General features: G+C 41.0%; 1 long non-coding RNA gene across 1 annotated transcript in view; it reads left to right on the forward strand.

Moving 5' to 3' along the window:
* Window positions 1–560: 560 nt before the first annotated feature.
* LOC112265968 overlaps window positions 561–13618 on the forward strand; it is a 95202-nt gene continuing 82144 nt past the window's right edge. Inside the window, exon 1 of the long non-coding RNA XR_002955866.1 lies at window positions 561–1817. This is a non-coding gene — a long non-coding RNA (uncharacterized LOC112265968). The remainder of the gene's footprint in view (window positions 1818–13618) is intronic.

A 13618-nucleotide genomic window follows, 5' to 3' on the forward strand; every position in this document is an offset into this window, starting at 1 on the left:
CATTCTGATTGAATGGCTTGTCCTGCACTTTGTAAAAACTAAGAGTGCATGTTGGAAAAATACCTTGGTTCCTTTCTAAACACAGAAATGTGAAAACAAAGAGAACTGAGTTATTTCGCTTTATACCCCCCCCCCCTTCCCCCGTTCACTGTAAAGAGGACTGAGATCGGTTATTTTAAAGAGGACTATATGTGAAAACACCCTTAAGAGAGCATTATGGGGGTGTCAGTGTAATCCTGATCCTGTCCGACATACTTTTCTCAACCACATTTCCATAGGGGTAGGTTTACACCTGTAAAATAAAGATGATGTGTTCTATTTGTTCCATCAACATTCCATGAGATATGGATTAGGTGGAGAGTGACGAAGAAAGGGATGATCATCTGAAAACGAATACTTTTACAATGTGCAGCTCAACTGGCATTCAGACAACCCCCCACGCAGTATCTCATTATGTACTGGTCACAACAGCCAGCCCATCCTGAAGTCCCATCCCATGTCACTTTGGCATCCCACCAATACGGATAAACTCTCCAGAAATCAGAGACCTTAATCAGCATCCCATCCGAGACCAGAATACGCAATGTTTGGTGTATTACCTTAAATTAAATGACATCACATTGCTGCAATGCTGTGCTTGTCATAGAGAATATGTCGCAAAGTAATGTTAACATTAATTCGTCTGTGGGCCACTTTGTAAATATTTTATCTGTTCTGCATTTGTTCAAGACATCATGGTGAGGAAATATCTATTCATTTGTAAGCCTATCAGTCGTGATCCTCCTATTACGCAAGTGTTATGCTGTTGAGTAGAGACGCATTGCAAAATCTTGCCTGCTCGCTCTATGGAATGAAGCAGGATTAATTCTGCCACTACCCTGCCCGGAAAAATCGACCGCATTGTTTTTGCAGAACGAGTGGACAAAGAAGCAAGCCATGTATGAAAACTAATTGCTCGCGTGGGTAAGCATATATTGGCTATCAAGAGAAATACACGCTTTAAACTATGCGTGGGTGGTGTTCCTTCAAACGACAAGGGAAGTTAACGGCCAACATTATCAAGGAGAGCAGGATGTTTGGCAACCTTGATTTGATTATCATAAAATAAAATAAATAGTGGTTATCTATTCTAGGCTGTCATTGTAGTCGTCGACCTTCACAACCATCTCAGACTTTTAGATACGCAGAATATCAGAAACGGTGTGGCTGAATGTAACACCAATCCCAATGCGTCTGTTTCAATCGCGTGTCCGTTCAAAAACACTAGCCTGACAACCCATTGCTTCAAAGGATCCTTAACTGCATGGCTTTCTACCTTCATCATTCATAATGGCAATATTGGTACATGCATATTGCACTATATGAATATACCTCTAATGCAGCCCAACGTGTCTTATTCAAAGCGGCAAGGCTCACTTGACAGGCTACTCATTTGACAGGCTACACTTTCCTGGGACGATAGCTGGATTTCGGATTTGGTTTTTCGTTTGCATATCTTTTTCAGTCTCACTTGGATTGTATTGGGATTAAGGTGGGGTTTTAACCCGATGCAGGTATCAGGGATTTATCTTTCCCATGACATCTGCCTCGGTCACTGGATTTTTGATAATTATGGTTTAAGAAAGGACTTCGCCTAACAATTTGTCGACCAATTTCTGAAGTTAAAGTCAACCCGTTGTTGGTTATACCTTTCTCGTCAATTTCACTCCTCTTCGGCTAAAAATGCTCCAGTAAGACAATGTTTGAACAGTGGAAATAACGCCCATGTGCCTACCCATAAACATCCGCGGCGTATCCTATTAATAACACCCGTAAAGGTAAGTCAGTCATGTATTTTATCTTTGATCACAGCAATTGCATGCTCAATAAATGGCAAATTAGTGTTGTGCTATACACTTTTTTCGGCCTCACACGTTGGTGGATGATTTGATATTGTGTGTAGTGTTTACAGATATCTTGATAGGTATTTAATGTTCAGGTGATGCTAACAGAAACTGCTCTGCCATTTGTCAGTATAGACTATAGGCTATTAATGCGTGCATGCCGCATAGGCTATTCAATTTAAAGTAGTGTCTGACTAATTGCATTATGATATAAATAGCGTCTGATGCTCTGGACCAGTTTTGTTAATTGATTTTGCTGATTTAAGTCACGTAGCCTGTAACCTACATCTGTATAGGTGCAAAAGCGTCCTATCAAGATGATAAATAAGGATGATAAATAGTAGGCTGTTGCCTACAACTAGTGCTGTGAGACAACGGGCAGCCTGGGTAAAGCAACCAACATAATAAGATTGTTGTATGTTGATAGATGACTCATATTAATTTTCATATGAGATGGTTGACATTGTAGCCTAGTAACACACAAAGATTTCAATTGACCTTTCGCAGTATTGGGTTATTCACCTGGTTTGGAATTTAATCTGTGTGGTGGAGAGTCATGCAGCTGCCTATAAGGATATTTTCCTAAGGAATACTTACCCTTATATGGATTCGTTGTAATGGACCCTAATTAGGCTATTTCTACGTGATGTGTGTAATCAAATTACCAGAGGGAACAAAGTCAGATAATAGATTGGTTCAAGGCCGGTCTGTGTCTGTAGAAGCAGCATGCATTCTGCATTCATTATCATATGTTTGTGTTGCTTGGCTACAACCACTGAAGCTGTGTGGGCATTCAGGTCAAAAGGTGCTTGAATACAGAACACATGGGCCACACATAACTACGTCAGTTGAATCCTCCATTGAAGTTGCCAATGTTGGTTGAAAACACAGACCAGTCTGTTTGGAGCGCAAGTGGCACGGGCGTGTCTGCATCAGCACAACGTCGACTTTCTCAAGTTAGCAGCAGCACTGGAGAATGTGTATCACTGTAGAAAATCCCAATGGCCGCTTGGGGACACTGACTGCTAAGCTACAGCCGTCTATTATTCAGTTCAGTACCGACTAATCGAATGCATAAGGAACGAATGTGAATGTTCCGATTTTTATCCATGGGTTGCAAATCAAGGCATGCTTTTCTCATAGACTTAACGTTACCCATAGGCGCGACGTTGAGAAGGAAGCGAAGCCCAATGTAACGGCATTTTTTCTATAAATATATATATATATATATATTATTAATGATCATGAGTAGACTAGAATGCTACAGTGCGGCAGCAGAGCTGACCCTGTGTATTACGGTCGCTGTCCACTGGCCAGTGGTGCTGTACTTCATAATTCGGTATTCCGAGCTCATAGCTGACCATGGTGCTGATTCTGGTTGTAAATTTACAATAGCGCCACATAGCCTTTTCCCACGTAACAAAGTAGCCATAGGAAACTACAGGTTGTATTAGGTAGACTCCTGAAAGCGGCGTTACTATACAGGACAATATGCAAATTAATTAGTTAGCTCACCAATTAATGTGCTCATAAGTGATGCAGTCTTTGAAATGTTTATTAAGAGTTTGTATGTATTTAGTTCAAAAGAGAACATAGGAAATCAAAAAGTAAGTTATTATTTTTTTTTTAATTTTTTTTTATTTAACATTTATTTAACCAGTTAGGCCAGTTGAAAACAAGTTTTCATTTACAACTGCGATCTGGCCAAGATAAAGGAAAGCAGTGCGACAAAAACAACAACACAGAGTTATGCAAACGTTAAAAAACAATGGCAACACAATATTATCTCTAGCAGCTAGCGAAGGTATTATTCACTGTCCAACCACTCTGATGGACCTCAGTTTGAATGTAGTCTTATGGTCAAAAAGGTAGCCATTTTTTTAAAGGATTATTTAAGGATTATTTTCTCCTTTCTCTTTTTCAGGCATTCAATATTTATGTTGTTAGTTTCTGGAATAATAGGCTATGTCTCTGTAGGCAGTCTCCAGAGATAGGAGGTATTTGTGTCCTTGCCAATCCTAGTCTTCAGACTCAGTAGAGGGCTCAAAGAGGTCAGCATGTGGGTTTCATAGGATTATATATTTTGTACACTCAGGCAATGTAGATGGGAGAAATAAGGTGAGATGTCAGATGTAAACAGTGTAGTAGTGAAGGTTGTACATCCATTAAAGAGAGATGGAGGCAAAATATCAAAACACTTACCATTAAATGAGGCATACATCCCCTCATATTTAAATCCGTCCCACTCTCCTTTGACATACCAAGGGGAAACTGTGTACATCGATTCGCTGAGTTGCTACATCAGTAGTGCAGTATGCCGCATGCATTTTACATAGAAGCTTGCAGTGCCACTCCACCACTGGTTAGTACCGTTCACCAGGTGCAGCTGCGTTATCTGCTCATCCATCTCAATCAGGAATGGGACTCCATGTTCTGGCACATCAGGGGCACCACCTCTCCACAGCTGCCCAGCCTGCCCAGTGCAATGAAGTGCTGAGACGGAGAGGAGCTGTCACATGGTTTATGTGTTGCAATGGCCACACCCTGTTGGACGGATTCCTTCAAAGGTGAAGATAAGAGACACACATTCATCACACAGATAAAACAACCTAGCCATGCGTGGAGCAAAGTACTGGGTCCTTTATGGGTATGAAGACTACAACAATAGGAATCAATAGCCCCAGGTTGATAGAGTTTAGGATATCTATTGCTTTGGGTGTGCATGTTGAATATTTGAATGAGCTGTTGAAGCGTTTGTTTCAGTCAGAACCATTGACATTTGAAGCTGCAGCACCAGGTTATGTATTTTAAATACGTGCTCCATGTCTGTACATAATAAGGGCCTGCTATAAGTGGCTTGTAAAGATATCTGAACACAGAGGTTAATGAGGTCTATTCTTAGTTGCGTTAATACGCTTGAGCCCTATTGGATTAGTGTTATGAATAAATTAAACAACAAGTGCAACAGGCCTTCCCACTGGGCAAAGACATAAATTCCATGTCTATTCCACGTTGGTTCACCCTCATTTTATTGAAATGACTTGGAAACAACATTGAGTCAACCAGTGTGTACCCAGTGGATTGTTGTGTATTTAGATTTGGACTATCTATGCAGCAGTTGGGGTGAGATAGGCTATCACCCCTTCTCTTGCTTGTCAGTGCATTGGACTGTGTTACAGTAGATATCCAGGGTTCTGGTGCCATGCCTTTGCCTAATGAAATCAGCCATCATGAGAGCCTCATTATCATACACATTATCATACATACTGTTGAAGTAATATGGCTATAGGTTCTTCTTTCACCGAAAGCCCATTCTTGTGGGAAGCTGCTATAGACCAAAAGCTTGATAATGTATGTGATATCAACAGAGAAGTATATTTTCTGGGTCATTTAAATATTGACTGGCTTTCATCAACTTGCCCACTCAAGAAAAAGCTTCAAACTGTGATCAGTCAACCTATCAGGGTAGTAATAAACAGCACAGGAATGAAATCATCAATATGTAATGATCACGTTGAACTTACTAGCCCCAAGTCGTTATATGTTATTTTTTTCATGTGCATTTTGCTATTTTGCTATTTGCCTCATGACTCCTGCATACTTTGTGACTACAAACTTTCTTTACCCAACCGTGGGACAGTGTCACGTTCTGACCTTTATTTCCTTTGTTTTGTCTTTATTTAGTATGGTCAGGGCGTGAGTTGGGGTGGGCAGTCTATGTGTGTTTTTCTATGTTGTGGTTTTGAGTTCAGTCTAGTATGGTTCTCAATCAGAGGCAGGTGTCGTTAGTTGTCTCTGATTGAGAATCGTACGTAGGTAGCCTGGGTTTCACTTTTGAGTTGTGGGTGTTTGTTTCCGTGTGAGTGTTTGTCACCACACGGGACTGTTTTGGTTTCGTTCATGTTCACATTTATTGTTTTGTATTTCATAGTGTTCAGTTTATGTCTTAAAATAAACGTTATGGACACTTACCACGCTGCGCATTGGTCCTCCGATCCTTCTCGCTACTCCTCCTCAGAAGAGGAGGAGGAATCCCGTTACAGACAGACTATGTTTGTTCTCACACTCGGGACTCTGACTCTCTATTGGCTACACAGACTTTTGGCCTCCAATATAGTAGCCATATCTAGGAAAACCGAAGTTCCAAAGGCTGGGCCTAATATAGTGTATAAGAGGTCATGCAATAAGTTTTGTAGTGATTCCTATGTTGTTGATGTAAATACTATTTGTTGGGCCGTGGTGTGTAATGAGCAGCAAACAGACGTTGCACTTGACACATTTATGAAATGATTTATTTCATTGGCAAGATTAGCAAATTTAGGTATGACATACCAGCAACATCACTGACACTACACATCTAAGTATATCTTACCAAATTATGAAAGACAAGAACTGTAATTTTGAATTCCGTAAAGTGAGTGTGGAAGAGGAGAACAAATGATTGTTGTTTATCAACAATTACAAGCTCCTGGGGTCTGAAAACTTGGATGGAAAATTACCGAGGATGATAGCGGACTATGTGGCGACTCCTATTTGCCATATCTTCAATTTAAGCCTACTAGAAAGTGTGTGCCCTCAGGCCTGGAGGGAAGCAAAATTCATTCTGCTACCTAAGAATAGTAAAGTCCCCTTTACTTGCTCAAATAGCCGACCAATCAGCCTGTTAGCAACCTTAGCAAAGTTTGGGAAAACAATGTGTTTGATTAGATACAATGCCATTTTAAAAAACAAATTGACAACAGACTTTCAGCAAGTTTATAGGGAAGGACACTCAACAAGCACAGCACTTACACAAAAAACTGATGATTGGCTAAGAAAAATTGATAATAAAAAGATTGTGCAAAATCTTTCACTAAACCCTAAACCTCAACTAAATATTGTGTTAAATAATGTGGAAATTGAGCAAGCTGAGGTGACTAAACTGCTTGCAGTAACCCTGGATTGTAAACTGTCATGGTCAAAACATATTGATACAATAGTAGCTAAGATGGGGAGAAGTCTGTCCGTAATAAAGTGATGCTCTACCTTCTTAACAGCACTATCAAAAAGGCAGGTCCTACACTCTTTAGTTTTGTCACACCTGGACTACTGTTCAGTTGTGTGGTCAGGTGCCACAAAGAGGGACTTAGGAAAATTGCAATTGGCTCAGAACAGGGCAGCTGGCCCTTGGATGTACACAGAGAGCAAACATTAATAATATGCATGTCAATCTTTCAAAGTGGAGGAGAGCTTGACTTCATCACAACTTGTATTTGTGAAAGCATGTTGAAAGCACCGAGCTGTCTGTTTAAATGACTAGCACACAGCTCAGACACATATGCATACCCCACAAGACATGCCACCAGAGGTCTCTTCACAGTTCCCAAGTCCAGAATAGACTATGGGAGGCACACCGTACTACATAGAGCCATGACTACATGGAACTCTATTCCACATCAGGTAACTGATGCAGCAGGATAATCAGATTTAATAAACAGATAAACATACACCTTATGGAACAGCAGGGACTGTGAAGCAACACAAACATAGGCACAGACAGATGCATCCACACACATGATAACATACGCACTATACACACACATACACATGGATTTACTGTTGTAGATATGTGGTAGTGGAGTAGGGGCCTGAGGGCACACACTTAGTGTGTTGTGAAATCTGAATGTAATTCTAATGTTTTTAAAATGGTATAACTGCCTTCATTTTACCGGTCCCCAGGAAGAGGAGCTGGATCCATAATAAATACAAATACTGACTACATGGATTTGATATTGATACATGAATACACACAATATCAAGAAATATGTGAGAATGATTTCAAATGACAATAGGGAATAGTTAAACAGATCCACAAGCAGATAGGTGGGAAGGCTGCTGCTGCTTTCTAGGTTGGCAGTATAGGCAGCAGGGTGAGATTAATCTAGCCTCTCTGGCTTCCCAGTCTGTTGCATTGTGTTACAGCAGCTGCTCTGGTTGCTGCTATCATGTGTTAGCATTATGAAATCAGGGCTGATATGGGTTTTATCAGTCACTGCAGAAACGAGAGGAAAGAGACATGCCAAAACCACCATATCTGTATTGGGAGAATGAAAGAAAATCTGGATTTGAAAATGATTATGCATAGCCTACCCACTGTAGAGCTGTACTCAATGAGGTCTGGATGTCAAACAGCTGTATAAAACAATAACATCTGTTTTGTTATGTGTAAGATAACTTCACAGGAAGCAATATAGCCAAATTCATTCACTATTGTACTACTGCTCATAATAGGAGCAGGCACAGTAGATTCAGTACACATTTCATGAAAAAGTACCCATTACCGGCAACTTCTGTTAGAAAAGTGTTAACATGGGCCTCCTGAGTGGCGCAGCGGTCTAAGGCACTGTGTAGCAGTGCTGAAGGTGTCACTACAGACCTGGGTTCGATCCCAGCTGTATCACAACAGGCTGTGATCGTGAGTTCAATAAGGCGGTGCACAAATGGCCAAGCGTCTTCCGGGTTAGGGGAGGGTTTGTCTGGTGGGACTTTCCTCGGCTCTAGGGACTCTTTGTGGAAGGCAGTACCCTGCAGGCTGACCTTGGTTGTCAGTTGAACAGTGTTTCCTCCGACACATTGGTGTGGTTGGCTTCTGGGTTAAGCGGGTCATGTTTCGGAGGACGCATGACTTGACCTTCGCCTCCTGAGTGTTAGTGTTAACAAAAATGTGCATACTGTTAAACTAAAGATTAGTTATGAAACATTGAAACTAGATGATGGTGCTGTTTGACTTGCTCATGTAAAATGTGGTATTCTAACTAAGCAAACAACCTTTAGAATGATCGGTCGGTTGATAGATATTATACCTAAGGGCTTTCCTTTAGCCGCCCCCAAAGTTGAGCTTAAAATCTGAATAAGGGGACATTTCTTTTAGTACCCCCAGGGGACCTGGGTGATGAGCATAGGCCTGGAGCGTGCATCTCGTCCTGGGGCAGACCAGGGTCTCTCTTGGCATTAGCAGATAAACCAGGCTGGGTCCTGGGGCTGGGGAGCCAAAGGGTTGACTTGGTACATGTGGCATGCAAAGCATGAGATGTAGGATGGAGCTCAAGGGCAGCAGAGAACACAGCTGGTCACCACAGTCAGCAGGGAGGGAGCACACTGTAACAGAGGAGCAAAGGACCATTGGATGGAGAGAGGCAGAAACACATGGTGTTTAAAGAACAGAAATCACCTCTATAGCTTGATGATGAGAGTGAGCAGTTGATTGAAGGGAAGCGAAGATGAGGACTCAAGGTAAAACCAGATGTACAGTACCAGTCAGAAGTTTGGACACACCTACTCATTCAAAAAAAAAAAAAAATTGAAAACTACTTTCTACATTGTAGAATAATAGTGAAGGCATCCAAGATATGAAATAACACGTATGGAATCATGTAGTAACCAAAAAAGTGTAAACAAATCTAAATATATTTTATATTTGAGATTCTTCAGTTGCCACTCTTTGCCTTGATGACAGCTTTGCACACGTGACATTTTCTCAACCAGTGTCATGAGGTAGTCACCAGGAACGCATTTCAATTAACAAGTGTGCCTTGTTAAAAGTTAATTTGTGGAATTTATTTCCTTAATGAGTTTGAACCAATCAGTTGTGTTGTGACAAGGTTTGGGTGGTATACAGAAGATATCCCTATTTGATAAAAGACCAGAACAGCAAGAACTACTCAAATAAGCAAAGAGAAATGACAGGCCATCATTATTTTAAGATATGAAGGTCAGTAAATCTGGAAAATGTCAAGACCTTTGAAAGTTTCTTCAAGTGCAGTTGCAAAAACCATCAAGTCCTATGATGAAACTGGCTCTCATGAGGACCGTAACAGGAAAGGAAGACCCAGAGTTACCTCTGCTGCAGAGGATAAGTTCATTGCAGTAACAAACACGTCTCAAAATCAACTGTTCAGAGGAGACTGCGTGAATCAGGCCTTCATGGCCAAATTGCTGCAAAGAAACTACTTCTAAAGGACACCAATAATAAGAAGGGACTTGCTTTGGCCAATAAACACGAGCAATGGACATTAGACTGGTGGAAATATGTCCTTTGGTCAGATGAGTCCAAATTTGAGATTTTTCGTTCCAACCGCTGTGTCTTTGTGAGATGCAGAGTAGGTGAATGGATGATCTCTGCATGTGTGGTTCCCACCGTGAAGCATGGCGGAGGAGGTGTGATGGTGTGGGGGTGCTTGGCTGGTGACACTGTCTGTGATATATTTAGAATTCAAGTCACACTTAACCAGCATAGCAACCACAGCGTCCTGCAGTGATACGCCATCCCATCTGGTTTGCGTTTAACAGGACTATCATTTGTTTTTCAACAGGACAATGACCCAAAACACACCTCCAGGCCGTGTAAGGGCTATTTGTCCAAGAAGGAGAGTAATGGAGTGCTGAATCAGATGACCTGGCCTCCACAATCGCCCAACGTCAACCCAATTGAGTAGGACTGCAGAGTGAAGGAAAAGCAGCCAACAAGTGCTCAATATATGTGGGAACACCTTCAAGACTGTTGGAAAAGCATTCCTCAGGAAGCTGGTTGAGAGAATGCCATTTTTTTATTTCACCTTTTTTTTAAACTAGAGTGTGCAAAGCTGTCCTCAAGGTAAAGGGTGGCTATTTTGAAGAATCTAAAATCTAATATATATAACTCTTTTTTGTTTTCTACATGTCTTCACTATTATTCTACAATGTAGAACATAGTAAAAATAAAGAAAACCCCTTGAATGAGTAGGTGTGTCCAAACTTTTGACTGATACTGTATTTCCAATGACAGGTAAGGTCAAGTTGAGCTAGGTTTATTAGAATCCTGATATCCTGATTCAGATGGAAGATGGACATATTGACCATGTCATTTTCTTTGGAGCATCTCATACTGTACCTTCTGCCACTGCTAAAGAGCATTATTACACCCAAGCTACAAATCAGCCTCCCAGCCTCTCTGTTGACTCTATGGAGCTAACAAGATAACAAGATTACAGGTGGCACCTGTCTCCTCCAAGAACCGCTCCTCTACAATGTGGCTGTTCCTCCATTGGCACAGCCTTAGACTACTGCTACAGGGCATAGATGTCACTGTCTTTATAAGGGAATTACAATGAAGAGATATGATATTATTATCCACACATGAACTAATGTTTGCTGTACTGTAGTCGCCAGCCAAGCCAACCAGTCAAGCTCTTAGACCATATCTGCTTTTTGAATCAAGGAAGGTGACATTGATCTGGATATTCTTTCAGTAGCTGCATCAGATGATATTGATTAGGCTGATATCCCAGACTAGCACTTCTCTAAGCTCTTTGCAGCTCATTCACTGAGGCAGGGGTAGGCAATTCAATTAAACTGCGGGCTGTTTTTTTGGTGGTGCGCATGGTCGGGGGGCCAGAACATTATTACAATAATTAGTACACTATAAATTGACCACAACTAAGCCCAAAGGGAGATTTTTTATCCGTTATTTAACTGGATAAGTCAGTTAAGAACAAATTATTATTTAAAATGATTTTAGTATATATATTTTTTAACTAAAAACTAAAATCCCAAAACACTTTGGGGGGTCAACAAAATTACTTACAGGTCAGTTTTGGCACACGGGCTACCTGTTGCCGACCCCTGCACTAAGGAGTTTGTAGTTACTATGGGCCTTAGTGCTAGGGAGAGCAGGGCTCAAAGCTACCTAGTAAAGGCCCACTAACCTTGACGTCCATGATGCATAAATTGCTGTTGTGGGAATCATCATTTGCAAACACTCTGCATGTTTTATGCTCTCTAATATGTTTGGTCAGCTAGGACTCCTTCGGCCCTATGAGTGCTGCATTGATTGTTAGCGCCAATAGAATTTGATACTACAGTATTGCCTTGAGCACAAAGTAGTGTTGTAGTAAATTCTGTAGCAGACTTTGTAGCAAACATCTCTGCTGACCCTTCCCTGCAGTCAAACCAGAAAAAGCATGAACTATTCTGGGTCAACCAGCCCAGCAGCAACTGTCCGGGACAGCACAACCACTTAATTTCCTCTGTTTGGATCGGATGGCTGTTTGATGTTAAAACAGTAGCCGGTCCAATCTGCCTGTAGAGTTCTTCAGCAGGATAGAAACGACCTCAATAATCTATGCCACTTGCCATACTTTTGCTAACCAATCGTCTCAAATGTGCCCGGTAGTTGTACTGCCTCATCTAATGCAGCTCAGCACACTGAATGTGTTCATACCCACAACAAGAAGTGTTGTTGCTGGTTGAAGGACATGTATAAAGAGATACTAATAAGCTTTTCTTTCATAGTCCCGCCATGTTCTTCATGATTATTCCTTCCTTTTTCATCTTTAATGAAACAGCACATTAGAGTTTGAAGTAGAGGTTGTCAGACTGAGCTTGCATCTTACTGGATAATTATAAAGATTGTTCTAAAATACTCTCTGTAGAGCAAAAAGTATACTTGTGTATATTATGAGTTTACAAGTGCTGTTGCATTGCTGCTATGGACATGCTGTCCTCTGTGGTACCCCATTGAAGAATGATGCCAATAGGCAATTAGTGGATTTGACAATTATAGAGAGAATGCATGATGTAAGGGAATTGATAAATAGCTCAAAGGAACAGTCCTGGAGTGGAGACACTTTTAGCGTAATAACTGAATATTTTTAACAGACCCAAATCCATGTAATGGGTTGTACTTAGTGTGATGTGTTGATGCCTGTATTACTTGATATGTATCTAAAATGCACTTAAGATTCTCCAGCTGATCATTTATTGCTTATAGGAGTGTAGAAACAACAAGCTTGCTAGTTCAACACGCTCTCAGTTCCTAGATGAAGGGTCATGTTTCAAATAAAAGCCTAGAGCTGAAGATCATTGATCAACTGTAGACTGAGCTCATATATAATAGTAGTGTCACGTCCTGTCTTTAGTTCCTTTTTTAGGTCTCTGTTTTAGTTTGGTCAGGGCGTGAGTTGGGGTGGGCATTATATGTTGTGTTTTCTAGGTTTTCTATTTCTATGTGTTTGGCCTGGTATGGTTCCCAATCAGAGGCAGCTGGCAATCGTTGTCTCTGATTGAGAACCATACTTAGGCAGCCTGTTTTCCCACTATGATTTGTGGGTAGTTGTTTTCTGTCTTTGTATGTAGTTTACCAGACGGAACTGTTTTGGTTGTTCTTTTTGTTACTTTGTATTTTTAGTGTTCAGTGCTATTGATTAAAATGACGAACACTTACCACGCTGCATATTGGTCCGATTCTTCCTACTCCTCCTCAGAAGAGGAGGAAAATCGTTACAAGTAGTTCATTTTGTTGCATGACTAACATTCCAAATGTGAATATACAGTATTTTTTAGATACCTACCGTATGAGTGTCAGAAACAAAGTGGCAAATCTTGAAATAAACGCAAGATCTTGGGAGAATTTCAAACCTGTAAATATGTACTCAGTGAGTGACATTCTTGTATTTGATGTATCAGTCTATAGGGAAAGAGTGAGTGGTTTTAAAAAACGATCCTCTCCGTTTACAGGGTACCAAGGGGCTCGAACACAACAGGGGGGATGACATTGACTTGCATGAGATGTGAAATGACAAAACAAAGCACCAACCACCAACTCAGAAGGAATACGCTTTGGAATGCAAAACAACAGTGGCATAACAGGCCCTGTCTGCCCACAGCAAACCTGTCTCTCAAAATGCATTGAGACATGGCAAGCTACCAGTCGTCCCTGT

Source organism: Oncorhynchus tshawytscha, linkage group LG13 (genome assembly GCF_018296145.1).
Source record: "Oncorhynchus tshawytscha isolate Ot180627B linkage group LG13, Otsh_v2.0, whole genome shotgun sequence".
Lineage (NCBI taxonomy): Eukaryota > Metazoa > Chordata > Actinopteri > Salmoniformes > Salmonidae > Oncorhynchus > Oncorhynchus tshawytscha.